Below are 24,190 nucleotides of genomic sequence, written 5' to 3' on the forward strand. Positions count from 1 at the left end.
ATTTGAAATTTAATTTGATGTTTTAAATTACATTTGAATTTTTATATGATTTTAAATTTTGAATTTCGATTAGAATTTAATTTGAATAATTTGGTTGTTGGTTGATTTGATTTTGATTTTTGATTGGTTGATCGTTCGATTTTATTTTTACATTTTAATTGGTTGGGTGAGTCGATTTTTAATTTGAGTTTTAATTGTTTAATTTGAATTTAATTTTTTTTAATTTAAATTTTGAACGGATTGATTAATTTGCATTTTAATTTGAAATTTAAATTGATTTCAATTTTTAATTGGTCGGTTGATTGGATTTCGATTTAAATGTGATCGAATGGATTTTAATTTGTTAATTACATTTTTGGTTGGTTGATTGATTTAAAATTTTAATTCAATTTTGCATTTTAATTGGTTGAGTGATTTTTAACTTGATTTTCAATTTGATTTTGATTTTGATTTTGTATTTTAATCGGTTTCTTGAAAATGTAATTTTTATTTTGGTATTGAATTTTAATTTGATTTTACGATTTTAAATTAATTTTAGATTTTGGATTTTATTTTAATTTTCAATTTGAATTTTATTTCGATTTAATTTTTTTATTTGAATTTTATTTTCCTAGGGATCAAGGTGTTTATGTTAGAGTTAGATGTTAAGGGGCGTTTTGGTCATTTTTACGATTTTTGACGATTTTTCTTGAATTTCTCTGTTTTCATCGATTTGGGTTCCGTTAGACTCGAAATCACGTTCTGAGTGCAATGGGGGGTACTTTTGAGACATTTCGGACATCAGAAATTTATGAAGGGTATTTTCGTCATTTTGGTGATTTTTACAGATTTTTAGGAATTTTGCGTGAGATTTCTTTCAGTCCCTGTGTGTTTATTTCTAAATCTCAAATCCATATTTTTCTAGCGTAGCGAGGTCTTTAAGTTATCGAACTGTGTAGCGAACCTATGTGTACGTGCTTGCTAAGTCGGGTGTAAGATGTAGCGATCCTAAGAGTGTGTAAATTTCTAGGTCAAGTCGTGACAAGTAGGGAGGATGAAAAGAAGCTAGAAACAGAAGGAATCAAGCAGTACTCACAAGCCTTCGAGTTCTTTTATATTCATCATTAGGAATCCACCAAAATCGGGTGACGAATTGTCGAATTAGGCAGATGCAATAATGAGGTGTCTACAAAACCTAAGTTCAAGTCTGAAAAATGAGACTCCAACTTTTTGAATCATAAAATGAGTGGGCTTTTTGAAGTGCCTACAAACTTAAGTTCGAGTCCGAGAAACGAGACTCCAACTTTTTGAATCATAGAACGAATAGATTTTTTAAAGTGCCTACAAACCTAGGTTCGAGTCCGAGAAACGAGACTCCAACTTTTTGAATCATGGAATGAATAGGTTTTTTTGAAGTGCTTATAAACCTTAGTTCGAGTCCGAGAAACGAGACTCCAATTTTAATAGGATTGTTTAAGTTCCTGTAAACCTTAGCCAGAGTCCGAAAAACGAGACTCCAACTTTGTTTGAAAATATTAAATTAACAGGATTGTTTAAGTTCTTTAGCCCGAGAAACGTTGCTACAATAGGTTCGAGTCCGATAAACGAGACTCAAACTTTTTCGAACTTTAAAAAAGAATTTCAAATAGGATTTAACGAAGTTCCTACAATATTATGACTCTAATTACCTCATTATTCAACATTGCCATGATTGCTTTCGTTGCATAAACACATCTCAATTTTGAATCATTATTGTCAGCGAGAGAAGAACTCTAGGACCTGACACATTTTTACTCAGTAAGCATCACACCATTGCACACACGTGTACTTTTGCATTAGTCATGAATTTTTTTTTTTAATTCAAGGATCTGACATCATCAGTGAGAGTTCAAGCTCGAGGACCTGACCAACTTGTTCGAGGAGAGTTTTACCCTCAAGGATCCGAACGTCCCAACGAATTGTTAAATCAGGCTGCAAAATGAATTGTCACTAGCTTCGGCATTCGGATATCGCACTATCTACAGAAATAAATTTGTTATCTAGTTTGCTTTAACCCTCTACCAAAGAGGGGCATCTGCAGACACCCCATTTTTGTATTCGCCTGATTAATCAACTCGTCAACCCGATTGTAACGGTTCCCAATGATAAATGATTATTCCAATGCTTTATTTTATTATCAGATATATTTCAGAAATTCGGATGAGCTATCTCGAACTGACAAAACTATAGAAACCACGCTACGCTAGGAAAATATAACCCCAAAAACATAGAAATCATCATCTTGTAGACAAAAAGAAGCTTTATGATAAAAATCACTAAAAATGACCAAATTACCAAAATACCTCTAACCTCAAAACATCCATAGATCTTACATTACACTTAGTAAAACTCTTTCAAACACATAAAACAACAAATCGAAATCAAATAAATTATTTTGCCAATTTTCACAAAATTTTACAAAATTTTGAAAATACCCCTCATAAAGTTCACGACCATTTCGTACAAAAAATTTCATAAAAGACACAAACCAATATTTTTATTGAATTCCTTACAAAAAATCGATTTGAAAACATCCTAGAACATAAAAAATTGACTTAAAACGCAAAAAGTCCTCTCCGAGGGTAAAACAGTAATTTTACAATTTTAATAATTAAAAATTTTAAAATTAATAAATAAAATATTAACTAATGTAAAGTGAAATATTAATAAAATTAATTTAAAAATCTGAACAAAAAATTCGATCAATCAGGATCTCAGGCAAAATTGTTGATGGTTGCCGAGATATTTATTAAAGGACCCCTCCATTTGGGGGCCCAAAGAATTAAATATATAATAAAGGGGGGATTCTCTGAAAATATATTATAAGTCAATCAAATAATACTAAAGTCAAAAAATTAAAGTCAATCAAGAAAGACTAAAGTCAAAATCTTAAAGTCAATTAAATGAGACTAAAAATCAAAATCCTAATCTAAACTAATCAAGTCAATTTCATAAGACTTAAGTCAAAACCCTAATTAAAATCCTAATCTAAACTAATCAATTCAATCTCATAAGACTAAAGTCAAAACCCTAATTAAAACCTTAATCAAGTCAATCTCATAAGACTAAAGTCAAAACCCTAATTAAAACCCTAAAGGAAACCTAATTAAACACTAACTCTACCCAAAAAAGTTTATAAATAGGAGTCTCCACACCTTATTTTCGTATTCAAGAAAAAACCCTAAGAGAAGTAGGTCAAAAAGCTTCCCTAGCCTCTCAAAAATCCTAATTTTGAAGTCCTAACTCCTTACCTAACACCCATACCTTAATTTTAGCTCGAAAACACCTAGAAGCTCTTCAAAAACACCCAGAAATCCATAAACAAATCCAAAGAATCTAGATCTAAGAAAGAGATACCTTGCCTCGGAGATCAGAAATCAGATCTAGAGACAGAACGAAGCAATGAGTATTGTACAAGGAGTTACTCTATCAGATCTGAGGGAACAAGACTGTTGTTTTCAGAAAGGTATACAAATTTCTTATTTTTTTTATTATTATTACTTAAGACTTTTAGCAATGTAGTTTATTTGAGAATTAGTAGAGACCGGCGTTTGCCAGGCGGGGTTGGTGCCTAACACCTTCCAACCCCGTAATATGATCCCCGAACTCAGTTATTTCTTAAATTGATTAGTTATTTTTATCTGTTTAGAGTCGATATTCGATTCCTAGACCATAATAACTAGGTGGTGACTCCCAAACCTCAAAGGTTAAAAGTGGATTCGCGCACCCCGCGGATCGAGGGCGTTTTCATTCTCCTTCCCATAAACTTCTCTCAAAATCGTTTTTCTTTTTTTGTTTTTACGAAATTATCATTAAAATTTGAACAATCATTGGTCTATGAAGATAATCAACTATTATGGTCGTGCTCTTTCGAAGCGAGGTGCGGTGCAAGGGGTGTTAATCCATAAGCAAGCCTGTAAAAATGATCGTACACCATAATACATAGCAAGCAAACAAGATAACGGGACAACACGAGGCAAAGCCCTGAGGCAACATTGTTGATATAATATTGATTACATGGAGTAACACCTTTCAAAAACATAAAAGTGTGTTACAATGCAATAGATGATCCTATGACATGTGGGACTTCCGCATAGCTTGGCGCGAAGGCTCGAGTCAACAACACCAATAATTATAAATCACAAATGACTTTTTAGCTTAAATTACTTATGAGATGCCCCCACAATTCAATAAGATGCTCCAAACTTGTCTAAACCCAATATTAATAGAGAAATCCGAGTGCTAGAGCAAAAAATCCTTCAATTGGTTCAAGAAATCGTGAACCTCGATCCTTCCTGCTTAGATTTACAGAAAAATAAACTAGAATCCAAGTAAATTGATGATTAACAGAGAGATAATTCATGAACAAACTTCTAAAAAAAATGAGATCAGATCGAGATCCAGTTGTTCTTACCCATTTATGCAACTCTGTAACCTTGATTTGGTTGTTCAAACTTGAATACGATATAGATTGAAGGATTTGAGGTGATGTGAGAGAGTGAGAGAGAGAAAGAGAGTGAATGAAACTATGAGAGTGATCGAAAGAGGAATTACTAGAGAAAACAAGATATTGAATGAGTGATCCAGAGATCGAGCGAAACCGAAAGAGATGTGAGATCGAGAGAGAAACCTAAATTTAGTAGGTTAAGGTTTAATCACTAATCAATCGAGAGAGGGAGAGAGAGAGAGAGTAGAACCTTCCATCTTTTCGACTTTCTCTTGAACGATCATAAGTTTGTTTTATTTTTGTTATTTTTATTATAAAAAAACAAAAAACTAAAGAACCAAACCCAATTCCTCGGCCTCAAGAACATGAATTCAACTTTAAAATATTTGATAGCTTGGAGAACATCACTCTTGATGTCGTATTTGGACTTTTTGACGTAGTGAACCGTTTTGAAATACACCTTAGGTCAAGCCCTTTCTCAAAATATTTTTGGTGCTCTCGAACTCGGCCAAGGAAAAAATGGGGTGTCTATATTGGTATCTACTAAGATCCATCGATTGCAGCTAAGGTCAACATGGGTGGACCAAAGTGAAGGATGCTAAAATAAGGGTATAATAGCTTCATCACTATTTTCTTAGGGTTCACCAATCTTCACAAGTGTCGATCCTACATGCATGTCCCAAAAATAAAAATACTTTGTAGCTATCATGCAAATTGAAATTCTAAATTAACACGTCTTAATGAATACCCCAAAATTAAATCAATCCCATCTATGAACACCAATTTGCTTATCATTAGGAATCCATAGCTACTGGGGTGATGAGTCATTGAATCAGACCGGGGCAAAATGGGATGTCTACAAGTACCTGAAATAAGATGTCTTGTAGAAAGAATTGAGCCAAATCTCTAAGAAATCTTTGAAAGTATCATCAGTCACAACCGATCTTTAGTCTTACCGAGATCATTGGAAAGAGGAGGCAAAAAATCCCACCCCTGTCAGTCCAGAATTATCTAATAGGAAGATGCTAAACTCAAGAAGCACAATATGACTCGATCACCCAAGCAAGATTATCCGATGCAACTCTTGTGAGAAAGCAGACTGCTAAGTAAGCTCGGTAAGTATCGAAATACTAACACACCCATAGAGGTTGGCAAACTCATAGCTTGACTTCGACAGGCCTATCATAATAAGACAACGCACTAATGATGATCTAAGCTCTCCTTCATACCAAATCTATAGCATTAAATATGAAATCTTAAAATACTTATCAAATCAGGAGCAAATATGATATTCTCTAACTGATCCACCATCAAATAATGAAATCATGCCAATTTAGTATTTATTATACAAAGACACTATTAATCTAAATCAAATATCAGCATTAATAAGGTAGGGGCACAAAGCCCAACAATTGAGTCAACAACCTCCAACTAGCTCTTGTCTTACCAGGTATTATACTTTTTGGTTAATCCTCATCAAAGATTGAAAATGTTCAAAATATGATTTCTCAAGCACTATCATATGCAAAAATCTCTCGTAAACTCTGAAATTCTATTCTTTATCATCTTCTCCATTTTTTCAGTCCCCAATTCACTATTATTTGACTTAAAAATCGGAGGATTTATTGTAGGCACCACACCAGGGCCTCATCATTTTTTTCTTTAGGCCTTCAAACGAACTGGAAGTAGCGAACTTGCGGTGGTCAACCCAATCTTTTTCAGCAATAAAGAGATCCCGTTAGATCAAATTCACCACCATAAGCTAGTTCATATCTCGAGGAGTGAAAGCCCAAAAAGTTCTCCGCATTTTTGGTGTCATTCGTGGGAACAACATTGAGAGTTCCAACAGAAACACACCCACAAGCAAGTTTTACCAAAGAAAATATAGACAGTAAACGAAACACCCCAGAAAATTCTCATTACATCCCGATAGATACATAACTCTATCGAATCACCCTTACTTAACATCTTACGCATTCAACTGAAAAATATTCAATAACACCTCTTAGAACAAAAAGATTAGGTGGTGACTCGGCAGAGGGAAACTACCATAATGAGAGCATCATTGGAGATTCAGAAAGTTATAGAACCCAAAAAAATAAGACTATCGTATTTTCAAAGAGACAACAGAAGATGATGACAACCAAAAGACATCAAGTACCAACACCACCTCCAAGAGTGCAATATGCAACAACAACATCAAGAGAGCTACCGTTATTAGCGAATCATGTGGGAGAACCACAAGACTATGTCGAGCTAGATGCAGAACATACGACTGAGAACAGACAAATGGAGGTCCCCCAATATCACGTCCTATATTTTGAACCTATTGATCCGATCCAAAATCCGACCCACATATTCGATTAGAAACTCGAAAGTGTAATAATGCAAATTTATCTTCTATGTCACAAGATATTATTAAATTTTGATATTTCCCTTTAACAAAGAACATGACCATAGGTTCTAGCACCTTGGAAACCTAAGTAAAATTTTCGGTCAAAGTATTAACTATAATTTTTTTCAATTATATATATATATATATATATATATATATATATATATATAAAACAAGTTGCATGCATAGTCACATAAACGATTATTTCATTGCAAGAGTTAAAAAAAATTAGGTCATCTAGTAAAAAAGTATGGTGGTAACATGGTTATTATAAACACATCAATTTGATTGAAAAAAACTCGAGAGATCGATCGAATCCAGTGATGAGGGTTGAATTAAGAGAATTTCGATGAATCAAATGGGATTCACTTAAGCAAGATCAAGCAAATCAAGGTTTAATAAAAACCAGGTATAAATTTTCCTGGCCATTGCTCAACTAAAGGCCGAGCCAATATTCTTTTGACCTTTCTTTGGGTTGTGTACATGCTTATTTTACACTGACTTTTGTTCCCCCACATCCAATGCAAATCTATTCTGGCCGTTCCTTGGTAATAGGTAATTCAGTTGGGCAATTATTTAGCCCATGCGTGCACGAGATCTCATCCAACTCACAAGCCCTCTTAATTTAGATTTTCACTTAAACAAATCCTTCTTAAATTCCCTCTATACTCATGTGTTAACCTTGCATCAATTTCCCAACCAAGGTCCTTGGGTAATTTTCATTGTCTCTTAAACTTGACCCAAAGTCCTTGGTCCCCACTTAAGGTGAATTATTTTTCTAACCCAATTTTCTTAAGACGCATTAGAGGTTATTCACACTTACTTTAAAAATCAAATGAATTCTATGGTATTCTATGTAATTTGACTCATTTCAAGAACCTATGACCATAATATCTTACTTAGAGAATCCTCTAGAATTTGTGCTCAATGACCTATCTATCCTCAATTTGTTAGGGACTCATGTAGGTTAAGTGATCAAAAACTCCAAAAATCTATCACCTATGTCTCTCTAGATTGACTCAAAGTCAAACTCTTAGGATTTTTTAATCTCTCTCAAGAATTCTCTATAACTTATTATTTTTTACAATCTTATTCTTTGATCATCGTGATTACTTAGATTCATAGGAGTATAAAAGACAATCAAAGACTCTTTAATAGGTCATTCAATTTGATTTTATATGAAAATATTGAAAACACTAGGATTTAGGACAATTTATCTACAAAGGTCTCCCAAAAGCACATAAATAGAAACCATATCCAAGGCAAATGGAGGAGAAAATTTTAAACTTCCAAACTTTGTCAAAATCCTTTCTCTTAACCTGTCAATCCTTCTCAAAATTCAGTCCAAATAACCTCCTACTCTCTTTGGAAGAAAAAATCCAAGAAGAAGAAGAAGACCAATGTGGGGCTAAGCTATAATTCCCTTTTAATTCCCTACACTCATCTTTCCCCTCTCTACTTCTAAAACATTTTTCTTTATTTGCAATCTTTCTTTATAATGTAGTTTTTAAAATTCTTAGACTAAAAGGCTTGAGGGCAAAGAGTAATCCCTATTTGAGGTAATATCCCCTTATAAGTTTTTAATAAGCTCCATAAAAGCAATAACATAAAAGTTTCTTTGCTTATTTACTTTCTATTTGAATTTTAATTTCCTAGCATAGATGTCTTTACAATTTCTTGCAATCTAAATACTTAGATTAACTACTTATTTTCTTAATTTTTCTATGGAATAAGAGCGGGAGAGTAAACCCTCCTTAAAGGTAATCTTCTTTTCATAAGGCCATTACATACATATACTTTCATGCACCCACTCACATAAAAGGCTACAAGCAAGGGTGTAGGTTCCTAGGGACCTATATCCAACTTTTAGAGCTAACAAAAATAATCCTCCAATGGATAAAATTTTCGTGCATAATCCCCTCATAGTCTTGTTCAACTCATGGATTTTCATTAAGGTGCCAAACTCACAAAAAATCCAGCAAATACCTACTTCATGTAGGGGCTTGCTCATTATCTCAATTTGTAAATTTTGCAAAACTAGACTAAATTTTTTTTCCCTTTTAATCTCTATAAGATTATCTACCTTCAAAAAACAAGAAAATAAATAGTTTTAAAGCTTCACTTAGCATACACTCACTTATAAAATAGTTACAAGCAAGAGTGTAAGTCCCTATGGACCTATATTCAACCTTTAAATCCAACAAAAATAATCCAAAAATGAACACATTGTATCCATAAGGTCTTTAGTCTTTTTCATGGTGGTGTCCAACTCATGGACACCTCTTAATGGCAAAACCAACAACAAAAGGCTTCCAAATGAGCACATAACCTTTTAAAACTAGCATTTGGATTAAGGTGAAATCTACATGGATTCTCACTAAAATCCTAGGCTCACAAAAAATTTCAGCAAGCTACATTTCTATTTTAGCTTGTTTATTGCCTTATTTTGTTCTTATCCCAAAATTAAGCTATAGATATTTTAGAAAAATAGCCTATGGGTCTAATCAGGGTTGAAATTCTCATGGATTCTCACCAAAATCTCAGGCTGACAAAAAATTTCAACAAGCACATTTTTTTGTTTTGGCTTTGCTCATTAGTTCAAATTTTTTAGTTTTCTAAATTAGACTATAATTATTTGATACCTTAAATTTCATCATAATTTCCTTCGTTCTTTTCAAAAGCAAGTTAATATTTCAATACCACACTTATGGTCATACATTGATAACCATCTTAGGATGGGTGGGACAAGGTGCCTAACACCTTTGTCCCTCAACCAAATCTCCTTACCATGGATCTCTAAGTAGATCATTTCCTTCATCTTTTGGATATGTGAGTCACTACAACTAAAAAAAAAATAGATTTGAAGAAAACAATTTTTTATAGTATTCATTTCATACTTTAATTGAATGATGACGACTCCTAAACCTATGTAGATGAGCTCAAACCTTTCCCAAAGGTTTCGAAGCCCGCATATCTACATCCCCTTACCTCTAGAAGCAAATAGTCTTAATGTTCACTAAGGTTGAGAACCTAAAATCCTTCTTCTCCAGCATCATCTTACTATGAATATGAATTTGTTACCTCAATCGAATTTGCCTATTCCAACGATTCATAGATGGGTACTTGTAGAATGAATAAAATAAATTAAATTATATATAAAAAAGTTAAAATTAGTAAAATTTAATAAAGTTAAATCCTCAATTCAACTTCCACGAAACACACAAAACCTAACATTAAAAAAGCTCTTGAAACTCATCTCCTAATTTGACTTAACCAAGCCACATGACACAATTTAAGATGCTTAAACCTAACCTTAATTTGTTGTCCAACAAGGTTTTGCCAAGTAAGCAAGATGATGTAGTCAACCCAATATTTTTAATTTTATTTTTCTTTTATAGGAATAAATAGGAGTTTAAAATTAATAAATGTTTCAAAACCAATACTTGAATGATTAAAGAGTTGATAATATTTAAAAGACATAACAGAGGCCAATATTTAAGAGTTTGCAGGCTTTTCAAACTCTCCTACGATTTTGACTTGAGATTAAGTTTCTAATTTATTTAAAATACTTTAAAATTTAGGATTTAAATGCCCTCACAAGACTTCCACCTTCAAACCAAAATTGTGTGGCTCAGACAATAATTGAATTCATGGACTATGAGTTTTCATTTAGTCTTATTTACCATTAATATTTATACATTATCATTTTGTTTATCTTTATTATTATATTTTTAAGGGGTACTGCACCTAAGCAGCTGGGGGGGGGGGGGGAACCAAAGGTACCAAAGTACCCTTATCGACCCTTTGGATTGTAATAATGCGAGGCTCAAATATATTGACAGAAGAAATGTCCTAAACTAGGGACAAACTAAGGATAGGAGAACATGCCTCAAACCAATTGAGTTAAGGGTGTCATGATTGACCAGGAGAAAGTTGTTGAGCTTCTTAGGATGAAGAGAGAAGACCTGCGGGAGTTATTAGGTTCAATAACACACAAGTCGATGTTTTTAGTCATTAGGACCTTTAGGTTACTCCCTTTACCAAGGGGAACATTTTGGCCCCCCATGTTGAGAAAATTCAACATGCCAAAGTGTAACATATTTGATGGTACCACCAAACTCATTGATTATCTCTACCACTACTAGCAAGTGATGACCCTACAAAAGGATAACGAAGTTTTGCTTTGTTGAGTTTTTTCGACTAGCCTTGAATGAATAGCTTTGACCTAGTTTATACAATTTGCAATCCAAGTTGGTACCATCTTTACAAGACCTTCCTGGCATAGTTTACCAGTTGCATGTGTTGTAAAAATCTAAACATTCAAATATTCAACATGACCTTCATTGTCCAAATAGAAACTAATCAACCCATATCTCAAACATACATATTCATGTTAAATAGAAAACAGGGTATGGTTACTTACCTTATGCCATTGCAATTTAATCTTTGATTTAATGTGTTAGGAGGTGCGTATTTCAATCCACGTTCCTCGTAGCTTTTTGAAACCCCAATCAAATTTGATCTCTTTAATTGCTTGACTCGCATTCTCCCTTTTTTCTATGTGGATCGGTTGGGTTAGTGATTGATGGATATCACTTTTCTTTTGTTGTTTCTCCACAAATCTTTATGTGTTCAACATACTCAATATGTGTTAGCCGATTCCTTTTATAGATGAAGGTTGAGGCCTATCCATCAAGGTCTCCCACTAAACTTTAAAGAATATAGAGTTCTAATTATATTGAAATTCTATTAATATTGATGTTCTATTATTATATAGAATCCTTATGCGATTTGGAAACTAAAATTCGTGGAGGTCACACTACGTCATAATACGCAAAAAACAACTGTCCATGAAAGTCAATTTTTAAATAAACGACTACTCATGCAGTTGGAATAGGGGTCGTTTTAAATGAGTGATTTTTAAATTGAGACTGTCTAAAATAGTCGGAAAAAACGACGGTCTTTGACAGTTGGAAAAAAACGACAGTCAAATAAAGATATAGCGACGGTCATCGACCGTCGCTATAGGGTATTTTTAAAAAAAAAAAATATTATTTTACTCCTGCCCCCCTCACATGTTACTGAATATTGGAGATACCCCTATATTTTGAAATTAATGACCTAGACCCCCACTAACAACATGAAAAGACCCAAATGCCCCTCATCTTCAACTTTCATAAATCTAACTAGCAATCTACTTGAATAAAGGAAATTGCTTCAAAAAGGGACAACCTGATCCTGCAAAGCAATGAAATTGCTTCAAAAGTAAGCTACATGCCTCCAACATCAGAGATCCACTTGAAAAATAAACAATGTTAAGAGCAGATTATAATGATATCAAATTACAATTTTCAAAAAGGCCAATCTCCACTTTTTCTCAAATAAAATCACAATTGAAACCAAAACAAGAATGACCCTTCATCATCGATGTCGAGGAATACTGGATTGAATGGTCCAATAGACCAATGCTTCTTGTTTCCTTGCAATGCCTCTTGACCCAATATGTCTATAAATGTACCTTCAATTGGTCTACAAGTATTATAAAGAGCCACTATCATTGGTACACTATTACTCATAAAACTACTTAAGCTATGCCATTTCCATGTGACCCTACCAAGTATACACACACACACACACACACACACACACATATATATATATATAGATAAAAAAGAACTCAAAAGCCTTATAAGCAGTGCATTTATCTTCCTATGCATCTCCCACTTGTACAAACCAGCTGAAAACAGAAGATGATTGGCCTATGATAAAGATAAAAGAGGACCGCATAAATAGTTTTAGCTTGACCCACACCATGCCAACAATGTGTTCCTACTAACAAGCACACATGCACGGGCATAGGCCTAGCAATCGTTGGGACTGGGTGTAGAAACTAAGTTGGGACTTTGAGAAAGAAAAAACAGACATACAAACCTTAGAGAAAATTTTCATTAAAAAAAAAATTAAAGAAATTACCTTGAAAAAAGGGTAGCACAATCACATCTATATTCTCTTGTTCTTGAATGAGCCTTGCAGTCTTATTGAACTGCATATCTCTTGGAGCACTTGTCACACTGTTTCAGCTCCCATGGAAGGTTAGGGCCTCTCCTGGGAAGCTGTAAGTTCTAATCTCTTTGAGAGCCTTTGATGCGTATCTCACAAATAAATCTACTTGTGGCAAGTAATCCTTTGGTGATAAAGCCACTTCAGCATCTGGATCTAAAGCAATCAAAATAAAGAAAGATAAAGAACAAGACATTTACAAAAAGAATTTAAGAAAATTGAAGAGATGAAAAAAGAATATTATCAAAGTACATCATAAGCAACCAAACGAAGCTTATAACTGAGTAGAATCTCTAACATACAGTTTCATTATAATAAAAAAAGACAACCAGATTGAACTTAAAGGACATCAAATGCTTGATTCCGCCATGTGTCTCCAACCCTGTGGCCAATCATATTCGAAAGGCTGTGTACTTCAAAAAACAATCAGCTAACTTTGACAAAACAATTCTTAAATCCCATACTCAAATGAAAATAATGACAATTAGTTCCACACCTTTAGTAAGCTTATGAGATTATAAATCATATCAAACAGCATGCGGAAGTGAAAACAAATTCGTACTAGCTCATCGGAGGTAGACAGAAAACCATGTATTTAAAAATGGCTACACCAATTGCTAAGTAAACAATCATGCTATGATATGAACTTCAATCAAGATGGATTTAATTTTAAGAAAATGGAGTACACTTAAAATTACTATTGATAAGAAGGACAATTAATTTCAACATTTGAACGTAATTCATTTATGAGACTGTTGTAGAATTCTTTGCCCTTTGGATTTATCTCCACCCTTCCTTCTGCAAGCACCAAAAAGTCAAAGAAATTCATTAATGGAGAATAATGTCATGTCTAAGATGCTATTGAAAAAGATTTTTTATCTTTTGCTCGATTGTAATGCCTTGCCAAGTGATTATGTTAGAATATTACATGATGATGTATCTTGCAATTTAAGAATTTTAATTAAGGGAAAAAGGACAATTTAAGAATTTTATCACACAAGATACTAGTTGAAGAACAAACTAGGCAGTAACCTGCTCCAAGAGATAGAGAATCTATACACATCCACTCCCATTTGCTTCAGCAACTTCACATCTTCCTGCAATTACAATAAAGTGATAGAGTCAGTATTGGGTACAATCATCGCTACCACATATTTCTGAAAAAATATCCCTACAACAGTGGTGTCAATGTTTAATTAATGTCCATTTTCCATTTGGGATGGAAGGATTGTATCAAATTTTTTCCTTTACAATATAAACTAAAGATATTAGCTCCTCAAGTGGAACAAAACCATCACCTGGACCAACAAACTTATGTAATACCCCAATAAGCTTGATGGTTGCATATACAGAGTATAAGATAAGCACCTTAGATCATCCCTACTATAAAAAAATAGATAATGAGAATTTAACTTCTTAGAAAAGATACAGCTATAGCAACAACGGAAAAAAAAAGTGTCATCTGGAGACAAAATGTTTCTTGTATGCACCAAGAATCATAAACTTGAACACAAATATGTGAAATTTTAAGACACTGGAACTGTCATATTCATCTTCCTATCATATTTATTAATAAAACTTGATCTTTTAATATAAGCAATAAGTACGGAAAAAAGAAAATTTGGCAATAAGAAATATTGGAAAGCCAAAATTAACAATAATGGATTAATCGAGGCTGGGACGATTGTTCTATATTAGGATTTCTTTTTCTCTTTTTTCAGGATATAAAAAACTGCTAAGTATACCTGATTTAAGGCTCACCTTCGAACAATGATGGATTATAAGGCACACATGGCACATCATATAGGGAAGTCAATATTGTCTTTAATCCTTCAAAAATGTATGCCACTCATGTTAGCCCGGATTTACGTGGATGGTTTAAAACCACCATTTTCGGAGCTCATGAGGTGGTCCACGATGCTCCATCACATTTCCTATAGTTAAGAAACGTAACCCACTTTAGATATGGGTGTGGCAACAAACCAAAATGTGGTCGAGTGCTTGATGGAAGCCTCGATCAAGTTTGATTATAAAAAGAACCGTTTGGTCCCAAAACTTCTCACTCTCTCAATCTCCTTCATTTTTACACCATCTAAGGAGTGAATCTGAGTTTTGGAAGTACCAAATCGAGACCGAAAGATCCGCAGCGTAACAGTAAAAAATCAATGGCTGGAGGTATGTATTTCATATAGTTTTTGGGCATTATTTTTTAGATTTCAATTCTCATATTATTTCTGCATTTTTTTAGAGAATCAATTTATAGATTTATTTATGTTTTTTTACATTTGGTATCAGAGCCCATCTAAATATCTGCCTTGATAATTTAGTTTTTATTTTTATGTATCTGAAAATATATATATTTTTCTGTTTTGGGTTGAAATTTTAATTTAAAATTTGATTTTGATACATATTGGAGCTAGAAATCATTGAGAAATTAGATTTCTAATTTTATGTATTTTTTAAACAATTTTTTTAATGTTTAAAATGTTGATTTGGAGACCGATTTTGACTGCTAAGTTGTATCGGATCGAAATCGGAACATCAAAAATTATTGAGAAATTAGATTTCTAATTTTTATGTAATTTTTAAACAATCTTTTGGACTTTTATCTGATGAGTTGTATCAGATCTAAATCGGATAGAAATCGGATCGAAATGGGATAGACTGAAAGTTGAAGAAGACCAATTTCTATAAATAAAATAAATAAATAAAATAAAATTTAAAATTGTTTAGGCATTTATTTAGCTTCATGCCTACCTTTTATTTATTTATTTATTTATTTTGCATATGATATTCAGTTTGTTTAATTGTATGCAATTTATTCATATTTATATATATTTGCATGTATTAATTATTCTGCTTAAATTAATCATGCAAATTTTTTTGATGAATATTTATGCTTGAAATTATAAGATTGATTATGCATAATAATGACACGTTAGGTTCAGTTAATTTTTTATGCAAAATAATTTTTAAGCATAAATGAATAATATCTAAGTGATCCATATAATTTTAGTTAATTAGAGAATAGCCACAACATCTTCAATTAAATAAAACTATAATTAATTAGGATCACATAAAATTTATTTAGATATCAATTGTAATTAATTATACTTAATATAATAAATTTTATCCCACAAGAAATTTTATTATATTTATATAATTAATTAGGATAAAATATCAAATTATTTATAACTTACCCACATGAATTATGAATTAATAATTTTGTAGTTTTATCATAAAGTTTAATCTAAGATAGAATATATATCAAATTATATACCTTGTATAATTACGAATTAAGTTAATAATTTGATATATTCTATCATAAAGAAGGATTGAATCTTTTGAATTAAAAATTTAGCCCACAGACAATTTTTGTCATTAGACTCAATTTTAAGCATGATTTACATTGGTAAAATATGAAATTATTTAGGTCTCAATTTTAACATAAACATGTAATTTTTAATTTATGCAGCTTCACAAACTGCGAATTTTTCTGATATCCGATGTGATATTCTCAAATTAAAGGGTGATAACTATAAAGTATGGAAAGAGAGAATTCTCCTTCACTTAGGATGGATGGACATTGATTATGCTATTAGGAAAGACGAATCACCTGCAATTTTCGATACCAGCTCTACAACGGATATTACGCTTTATGAAAAATGGGAGCGATCTAATCGCCTCAATGTAATGTTCAATAAGAAAAAAATTTCTGCTGGTATTCGTGGTTCCGTAGATCAGCATGATAATGTCCGAGATTTGCTGAAAGCCATTGATGATCAATTCGTCACTTCAGAGAAGGTACTCACAAGTACCCTAATCATGAAGTTCTCATTCCTAAGGCTCATCAATGTCAAAGGTGTGCATGAGCACATCATGCATATGAGGGATATAGCGGCTCAATTAAAGAATCTCGAGGTTGAAATGTCAGAGTCCTTTCTGGTGCACTACATTTTGAATACCCTTCCGCATCAATACGGGCCCTTGAAAATCTCTTACAACATACATAAAGACAAATTGTCAATTAATAAACTCATGGCCATGTGTGTTTAAGAGGAAGGAAGGCTAATGATGGAACTGGGTGAGAATGCAATGCTGGCTACATGAGAAAAGGGCAAATTTCAGGCTAATCAGAAAGGGATAGATTGGTTATTGTTCACAGCACCCCTCAAGTACAAATTGGTGTTGAACAACCAATCATTGTAGTTCCACAAGTTGTTGACAATATTCCGGTAGATCAGATTGTTCAAGAGTTGCCCGTGACTTCTGAACAACTAGTTGAACCTCATACTTCTGAGGAAGATGATGGTGTGACATTAAGAAGATCTGCTAGAACTAAGAGGTCAGCAATTTCTAGTGATTATGTTGTGTATCTATAAGAATCTGACTACAACATTGGAGCCGAAAATGATCCTGAATCTTTTTCGCAAGCCATGAGTTGCAAAGAATCAGAATTATGGTACAATGCCATGGAGGAAGAGATGAATTCTATGAAAAGTAACGGAGTCCAGAACCTTGTTGAGTTGCCTAATAGTACAAAATTCATTGGTTGTAAATAGGTTTTTAAGACAAAGAAAGACTTATTAGGCAACATTGAGAGATACAAGGCAAGACTCGTTGCTAAGGGATTCACTCAGAATGAAGGAATCGATTACATGGATACATTTTCTCCTGTATCTAAGAAAGATTCCTTGCATGCTATTTTGGCATTAGTAGCCCATTTTGACTTAGAGTTGCAACAAATGGATATGAAAACGGCATTTCTTAATAGAGATCTAGAGGAGAAGGTTTACATGAAACAACCTGAAGGATTTCCCTCTAATGATAGTGAGCAATTGGTTTGCAAGCTTAAGAAATCCATATACAGTTTAAAACAAGCATCCCGCCAATGGTATTTAAAATTCCATAATGTAATTTCTTCATTTGGTTTTGTAGAAAATATTATGGATCAATGTATATACCAGAAAGTCAGTGAGAGTAAAATTTATTTTCTTGTTTTATATGTGGATGATATTTTGCTAGCAACCAATGATAAGGGTTTGCTGCATGAAGTGAAACAATTCCTCTCTAAAAACTTTGATATGAAGGATATGGGTGAGGCGTCTTATGTCATTGGCATTAAGATCCATAGAGACAGATTTCGAGGTATCTTGGGTCTGTCGCAGGAAACCTATATCAATAAGGTTTTAGAGAGATTTTGGATGAAGGATTATTCATCAAGTGTTGCTCCCATTGTGAAAGGTGATAGGTTCAATTTGAACCAATGCCCAAAGAACGATCTTGAAAGGAAACAAATGAAAAGCATTCCATATGCTTCTGTTGTTAGAAGTCTAATGTATGCTCAGGTCTGCACAAGACCTGTCATTGTATTTGTTGTGGGAATGTTGAGACAATATCAGAGTAATCCAGGTTTAGACCACTGGAGAGCTGCAAAGAAAGTGATGAGATACCTTCAAGGAACTAAAGACCACATGCTTATGTATAGACGGACGGACAATCTGAAAGTAATTGGCTACTCAGATTCGAACTTTGCTGGCTGTATTGATTCACGCAAATCAACATTAGGTTACATTTTTATGATGGCCGGTGGAACTGTATCATGAAGAAGTGCCAAGCAGACCTTGACTGCCACTCCTACTATGGAAGCCGAGTTCGTTTATTGTTTTGAGGCTACTTCGCATGGTGTATAGTTTAAGAGTTTCATATCTGGGCTTAGAATCATGGATTCTATCTCTAGGCCATTGAGAATGTATTGCGATAATTCAGCTGCTGTTTTCATGGCTAAAAACAATAAAAGTGGAAATCGAAGTAAACATATCGACATTAAGTATTTAGCTATGAGGAAACGTGTCAAAGAAAAGAAAGTGGTCATTGAGCACGTTAGCACTGAATTGATGATCGCTACTCCTTTGACTAAAAGCATGCCACCATTAAAATTCAAGGATCATGTAGTGAATATGGGACTTGGTTCCATTATGTAGTTTTTCATTGTATGTACAATGTTATTTAATGAAACTCTTATGATTGTGATGTTTTCTCATATTTATGTGCACCTTAATTTATTTTGACAAGCTTCATTTGTGTAAGACCAGAATAAACATAAGGTTTATTCATTAAGAAATATTACCACATAAAGTATAATATTAAGAAATAAATACATTGTAATACATGGGAGGTAATACTCATCATTAGAGGACTTATCACCATGATTCATGTATTTATTACTTAATACAGATTATTGATGGGTTTAAGATATGACCTTTGTAACGTGGATCAAGTGGGAGAATGTTAGCCCCGATTTACGTGGATGGTTTAAAACCACCATTTTCGGAGTTCATGAGGTGGTCCACGATACTCCATCATGTTTCCTATAGTTAAGAAACATAACCCACTTTAGATCTGGGTGTGGCAACGAACCAAAACGTGGTCGAGTGCTTGATGGAAGCCTCGACCAAGTTTGGTTATAAAAAGAACCGTTTGGTCCCCAAAACTTCTCACTCTCTCAATCTCCTTCATTGTTACACCATCTAAGGAGTGAATCAGAGTTTTGGAAGTACCAAATCGAGACTGAAAATCCGCAGCGTAACAGTAAAAATCAATGGTTGGAGTTATGTATTTCATACAGTTTTTGGGCATTTTTTTTAGATTCCGATTCTCAGATTATTTTCACATTTATTTAGATAATCGATTTATAGATTTATTTCTATTTTTTTACAACTCATACACATGCCATGTGTGCACAGTCTACATAAGGAACTACAATTTTTTAGCATAGTGGTGGTCGTAGTAGCAACAACGACATTTAAACTTACTTAAGAGACTGAATGAAAAGAAACGTAGCAATAATTATTCCTTAACACACCTGTAGGAGTGATAACTTGCTTCTCAGTGAATGGCAAATGGCCAAGACCATGCTCAACAACCTGACAAGGTCATTAATGGTTACATAAAAATGTATTGGTAAGATTTCAAAAAAGGGAAATATTAAACACAGTGCACATATGAACTTTGAATAACTTCTATGGCAGAATATACCAAACGAATAAGCCTATCCGAATAAAAGACAAAGTCATGCTTTATAATTTCCCTGTCTTGGATTAGTGTATGCATCCATCTTATCTGTTGCAAGGGACTCGAGCATGAGCATAATTGCACCAAGTACTTGAAGAAAGCAGAAAGAAAGAAACAAACAAGAATTTCTAATGGGTGAAGACTCAAAATAGGGGTGTGTTTTGTGTCCATGCTATAATGCACATGGCCAATCTAGGCATCAACTCAGATAGTGTATTTAATTGCCATTCAACAATCCCGAAAAAACCCGACTAACATGACTAAGTTAACTGCCTAATGCATTTGTTTTCCCTCCATTCCCCCCTCAGAAAGAAAGAAAAAACATTTTAAGTGCCCCATCTTTAGCCCATCTTCTCTGCTCTCATGTATTAACAATCGAAGGATTTGCAAAGATTAATGATAAGGATGGTGTTTTGCTATCGAGGCAGCCAGGACTGTAACAGACGTGAAACAATTCACATTTGTAGTTGGACTAGCAAAGAACATAAAGCTTTTTGTCCCTTCATTGAAACAAATCCTACAAGTAGAACATGATAGGATAACAGAAATTAAGAAATTCTAATTTCTATGGCACATCACTATTACCACTTGTACAATGCATGAAATAGAACTTAATACAATAGGTAAATTTGATAAGAAAAACATATCTTCCACAGAATTCTACTTGCTAGTTCAAGGACAGAGTTTACATCTCTACCTCTCTCAACTGTGTCACGCCTTATTCGATGGGCAAGCCTTACATCAGCATCTAGAAGCAATGAATCACCATAAGATTTGGAAACAAAGAAAAAAATGATGGATAAAAGATTATAGCAAAAAACATGAATGCTGCTAAAAAAGCTGCTGGAGATATATCAATGGCATAGGGATGCCTATATTTACGGTTCTTTCAGTTGCATAGGGAAAAAAAACTTAGAAGAAAGCAAACAACGGTACCTAACTATTATAGAATGCACAATTGGATCTACAGATCAATAGGAAACCTCCTTCTCAAAACTTAATTTGTCAATTGTCCTTTTTTTCATTTACCAAAATTACCAGTCAATTTCTTTTCTCTACCAGAATAATAAATCATAAATTTTGAGATTTACCTCAACTAGACATGGAAGATATTTTGGGTCAAAATCAAGCACCACATTCATCTTCAGAGGGATCTCTTTACTTGATGATTATTGCATCTGAGCTGATTCGCAAGAAAATCCTCCAACAGTCATCTGGACTTGGGACCATCCTTTTCCCTCCTCCTTTATCCAGGCTTGGGACCGGCAATGTAAAACATATAATTTTACATTGGCAAAGTTAAAAAGGGGTTAATTAACAACAACAAAAATAGTTTTAAAAAAAGGAGAGAGAACAATAAAGATCATATATCTCACACATGAAGCAAATACGAACCAACTCAACCAGGTTAAATCAAATACCAAGGATGTCAAGCTTTTCCCAAGACAATTTTTCTTGTCAGTTATTTTTATATTTCTTAACATAGCTGGGCAGTTGATATCCCATCAGTTTTCCAAAGTCCAAGTCCACCTTTTTAAATATGGGAAATAAGAAATAGAACCATGGTATATACTAGGCTCCAGACCTCGGTACAATGGATATTTGCATCCAAACCAGAACTGACTGACATGTCAATGTTCTGAAGTCCACTCAGGTTATATTGTGAATGACTTGGTCAATGAATCCAACGTGAAGTGTGGTCGCGTTTAAAATAGGTAAATAGGTAAATAGGTAAATAGGTTGAATTAAACTTCCTGTTTTAGACTCCATACTACTACTACACTTCGAAAGCATTATCTGATTTGTGTATTTGTAAGAGAGATCACAACAAACAAATACAATACACAATAAAAGAAAAGAAAAAAGCTAATTTGGTTGATAAATTAAAGAAGAGAGAATATATAACAGAGATCTTGATTAAAACATTTAATGGAACAAGAGAATTGGTTTTTACATGAAATCTGAATATTTCTAGCGCAAACCTTAACTGAGAGATGTAGAGGTGTTGTTAAAATTCAGGAGAGTAATTAGGAGGAAGTTGATTAGCTTTCTTTATAGTTGTTATAATTCTGATTTGTATAGTTGGCACTCCATTGAATTCTAGTTGATTAGCCTTCTTTATTTCTTTTTTCTAAGATATCTACTGAAAGAATTGAAATTATTCCATAGCTCTAAGTAATGACTTGAGGCCTCAAGTCTCAACAGTGTCATAGGGTGCATGTTATCATTGACAGATCAAACAACTTGAAATTAAGGGCCATCCATGACATTTAATATGAAGGCTGGATCGTCTGTTAAAGCTGTCATGGATTAGACTCTGCACCTTCTATTGAGTATCAGTGGTCAGTATAGACCTAGGAATGGCCCTTTCTCTTATGCAAACCACAAATTTGATAATCAAATGTTTATCGGTTGGCTTATCGCCAAATTTTTTGCTTAGTAAAACTTATTATCTCAACATTGTAGACATTGAAACCCCAATTTCTTAAATTATTTAATACACCAATTAAAAATTAAAACACACTATTAAAGCATTACAAAGTTTTTGCTCAAATTATTATCTCAACATTACTAAACATTGTAACACTCATTCAAACAATTTCAGCAGTTGTCCACAAGTAGGATCAGTCTCATATAAAATCATAAACCTAAAAATTGAATCAGGATTAGATGAAGATTTTATAATTATATTAATTAAACAACTAACATCCGAGAATATATAGCATTTTGACAAATAACATTAAAATTAGAATCTGAAACCCTAAAATAATTGAGAACAATCTGAGTTTCGATCAAAGCCTTAACATACCTTAAGATTAGATAAGAAACCTAGCCAAAACTCGCGTCAAATCCAAGAGAGATCGAAACTTAGTTGCTGAAATGCTATCTTATATGGATTTCCTCTGCGATAGAAAGTAATTTAAAATAATTAGGAAAGGAGGATCAAACAAAACCCTAAAACTTGCTTTAACAATGAAGAAAATATTTGAAATCCTAAATTAATCAAGGAAAATCAGAGATTCAATAAAAAACTTTAACATACCTGAAGATTCGATCACAAACAAAGCAAAGGGAGGGAGATCAAACAAATCACAAAAACTTCCGATCAAATTCCAATCGATTCTGCCCTAAAACTTTCAAATCGAAATCTGATTGCAAATCGAAATATGATCAAAGTTGTCCCTCTTCAGCCTATAAAGATCGATATCTTCAAACAAGGTTTACCAGCAAAGATCGATTTCGCTACAAGCTTTTCTAAATCGATTTTGATTAATTGGAAACTTGTAGATAAAGTTTGAACTTGACCATCAAGGATCTGAGTCTCCAGATGAATCAGAGGGATTGTAACCATTTGATGAGGAAAGTTATTGAGTTTGATCTTGCAAAAACATGGAGAACTTGAAGGGTGAACGCTAGATCTAGGAGGTTTCGAAGCTATTGGGATCTTTAAAGCTAGATTTCCAACAAGGATTCAAACAAAAGGACAAGGATCCACAAACCCTATATCTGGAATGTTGTGGAGAGAGAGTATGTGCGAGAGACAGATACATACATAGAGTGTGAGAGAACGAGAGAGCGAGGACGAGAGACAGAGAGAGTGAACGAGAGACCGAGGACGAGAGAGAGAGTGTGTGTGAACGAGAATCGAAGACGAGAGACAGAGAGTGAACGAGAGACCGTAGAGACAGAGAGTCATTTTTCTCTCTCTTTTAGAATGGCTATTGGTACCCCAACTTTTACTTCTTCCATAGAAACGACGGTTAAACGATAGATTAAAACTGTCGCAATTAATGACAGCCTTAGGCAGTCGTTTTTAGCGCAATTACGGTGTCGCAAAAAACGCAATATGACGTAATGTCAATGGGTTACACGTTATATAGGTCTAACATTCTCTCACTTGACCCATTAAATTGATTGTGCTAATAGTGAGTTTCCAAATATTTTTAAAAATGACTCAACTTTAGGATTCTATAATTAAAAACATTTTATATGTGATCATGACTTTTTAAAATCATCAATATTCTCAATATGTAATTAGATTCATTAATTTCATATTTCGATTAAATATTAATGTGAGTCATAGCAGTTGTATGTCATCTATGTCATACTTCCTTCTATGTACCATGTCATCAATACCTTCTCTGATATAGTCCTCAATCGTACCCCTTTCATTTGTCTTATCAAGACATTTCTTA

General features: G+C 33.5%; 1 long non-coding RNA gene across 1 annotated transcript; it reads right to left on the reverse strand.

Annotated features, from left to right (window-relative positions):
• Positions 1–13,648: 13,648 nt before the first annotated feature.
• Positions 13,649–14,365, reverse strand: LOC147400549 (uncharacterized). Its single transcript, XR_015179017.1, has 3 exons — positions 14,219–14,365; positions 13,942–14,017; positions 13,649–13,718 (listed from the first exon to the last, which is right to left on the reverse strand). It is a non-coding gene; the product is annotated as an uncharacterized LOC147400549 (long non-coding RNA).
• Positions 14,366–24,190: the final 9,825 nt, after the last annotated feature.

The sequence above is a fragment of the Akebia trifoliata genome, chromosome 6 (genome assembly GCF_017979445.1).
Source record: "Akebia trifoliata isolate Shusen 1 chromosome 6, ASM1797944v1, whole genome shotgun sequence".
NCBI classification, from domain to species: Eukaryota; Viridiplantae; Streptophyta; class Magnoliopsida; order Ranunculales; family Lardizabalaceae; genus Akebia; species Akebia trifoliata.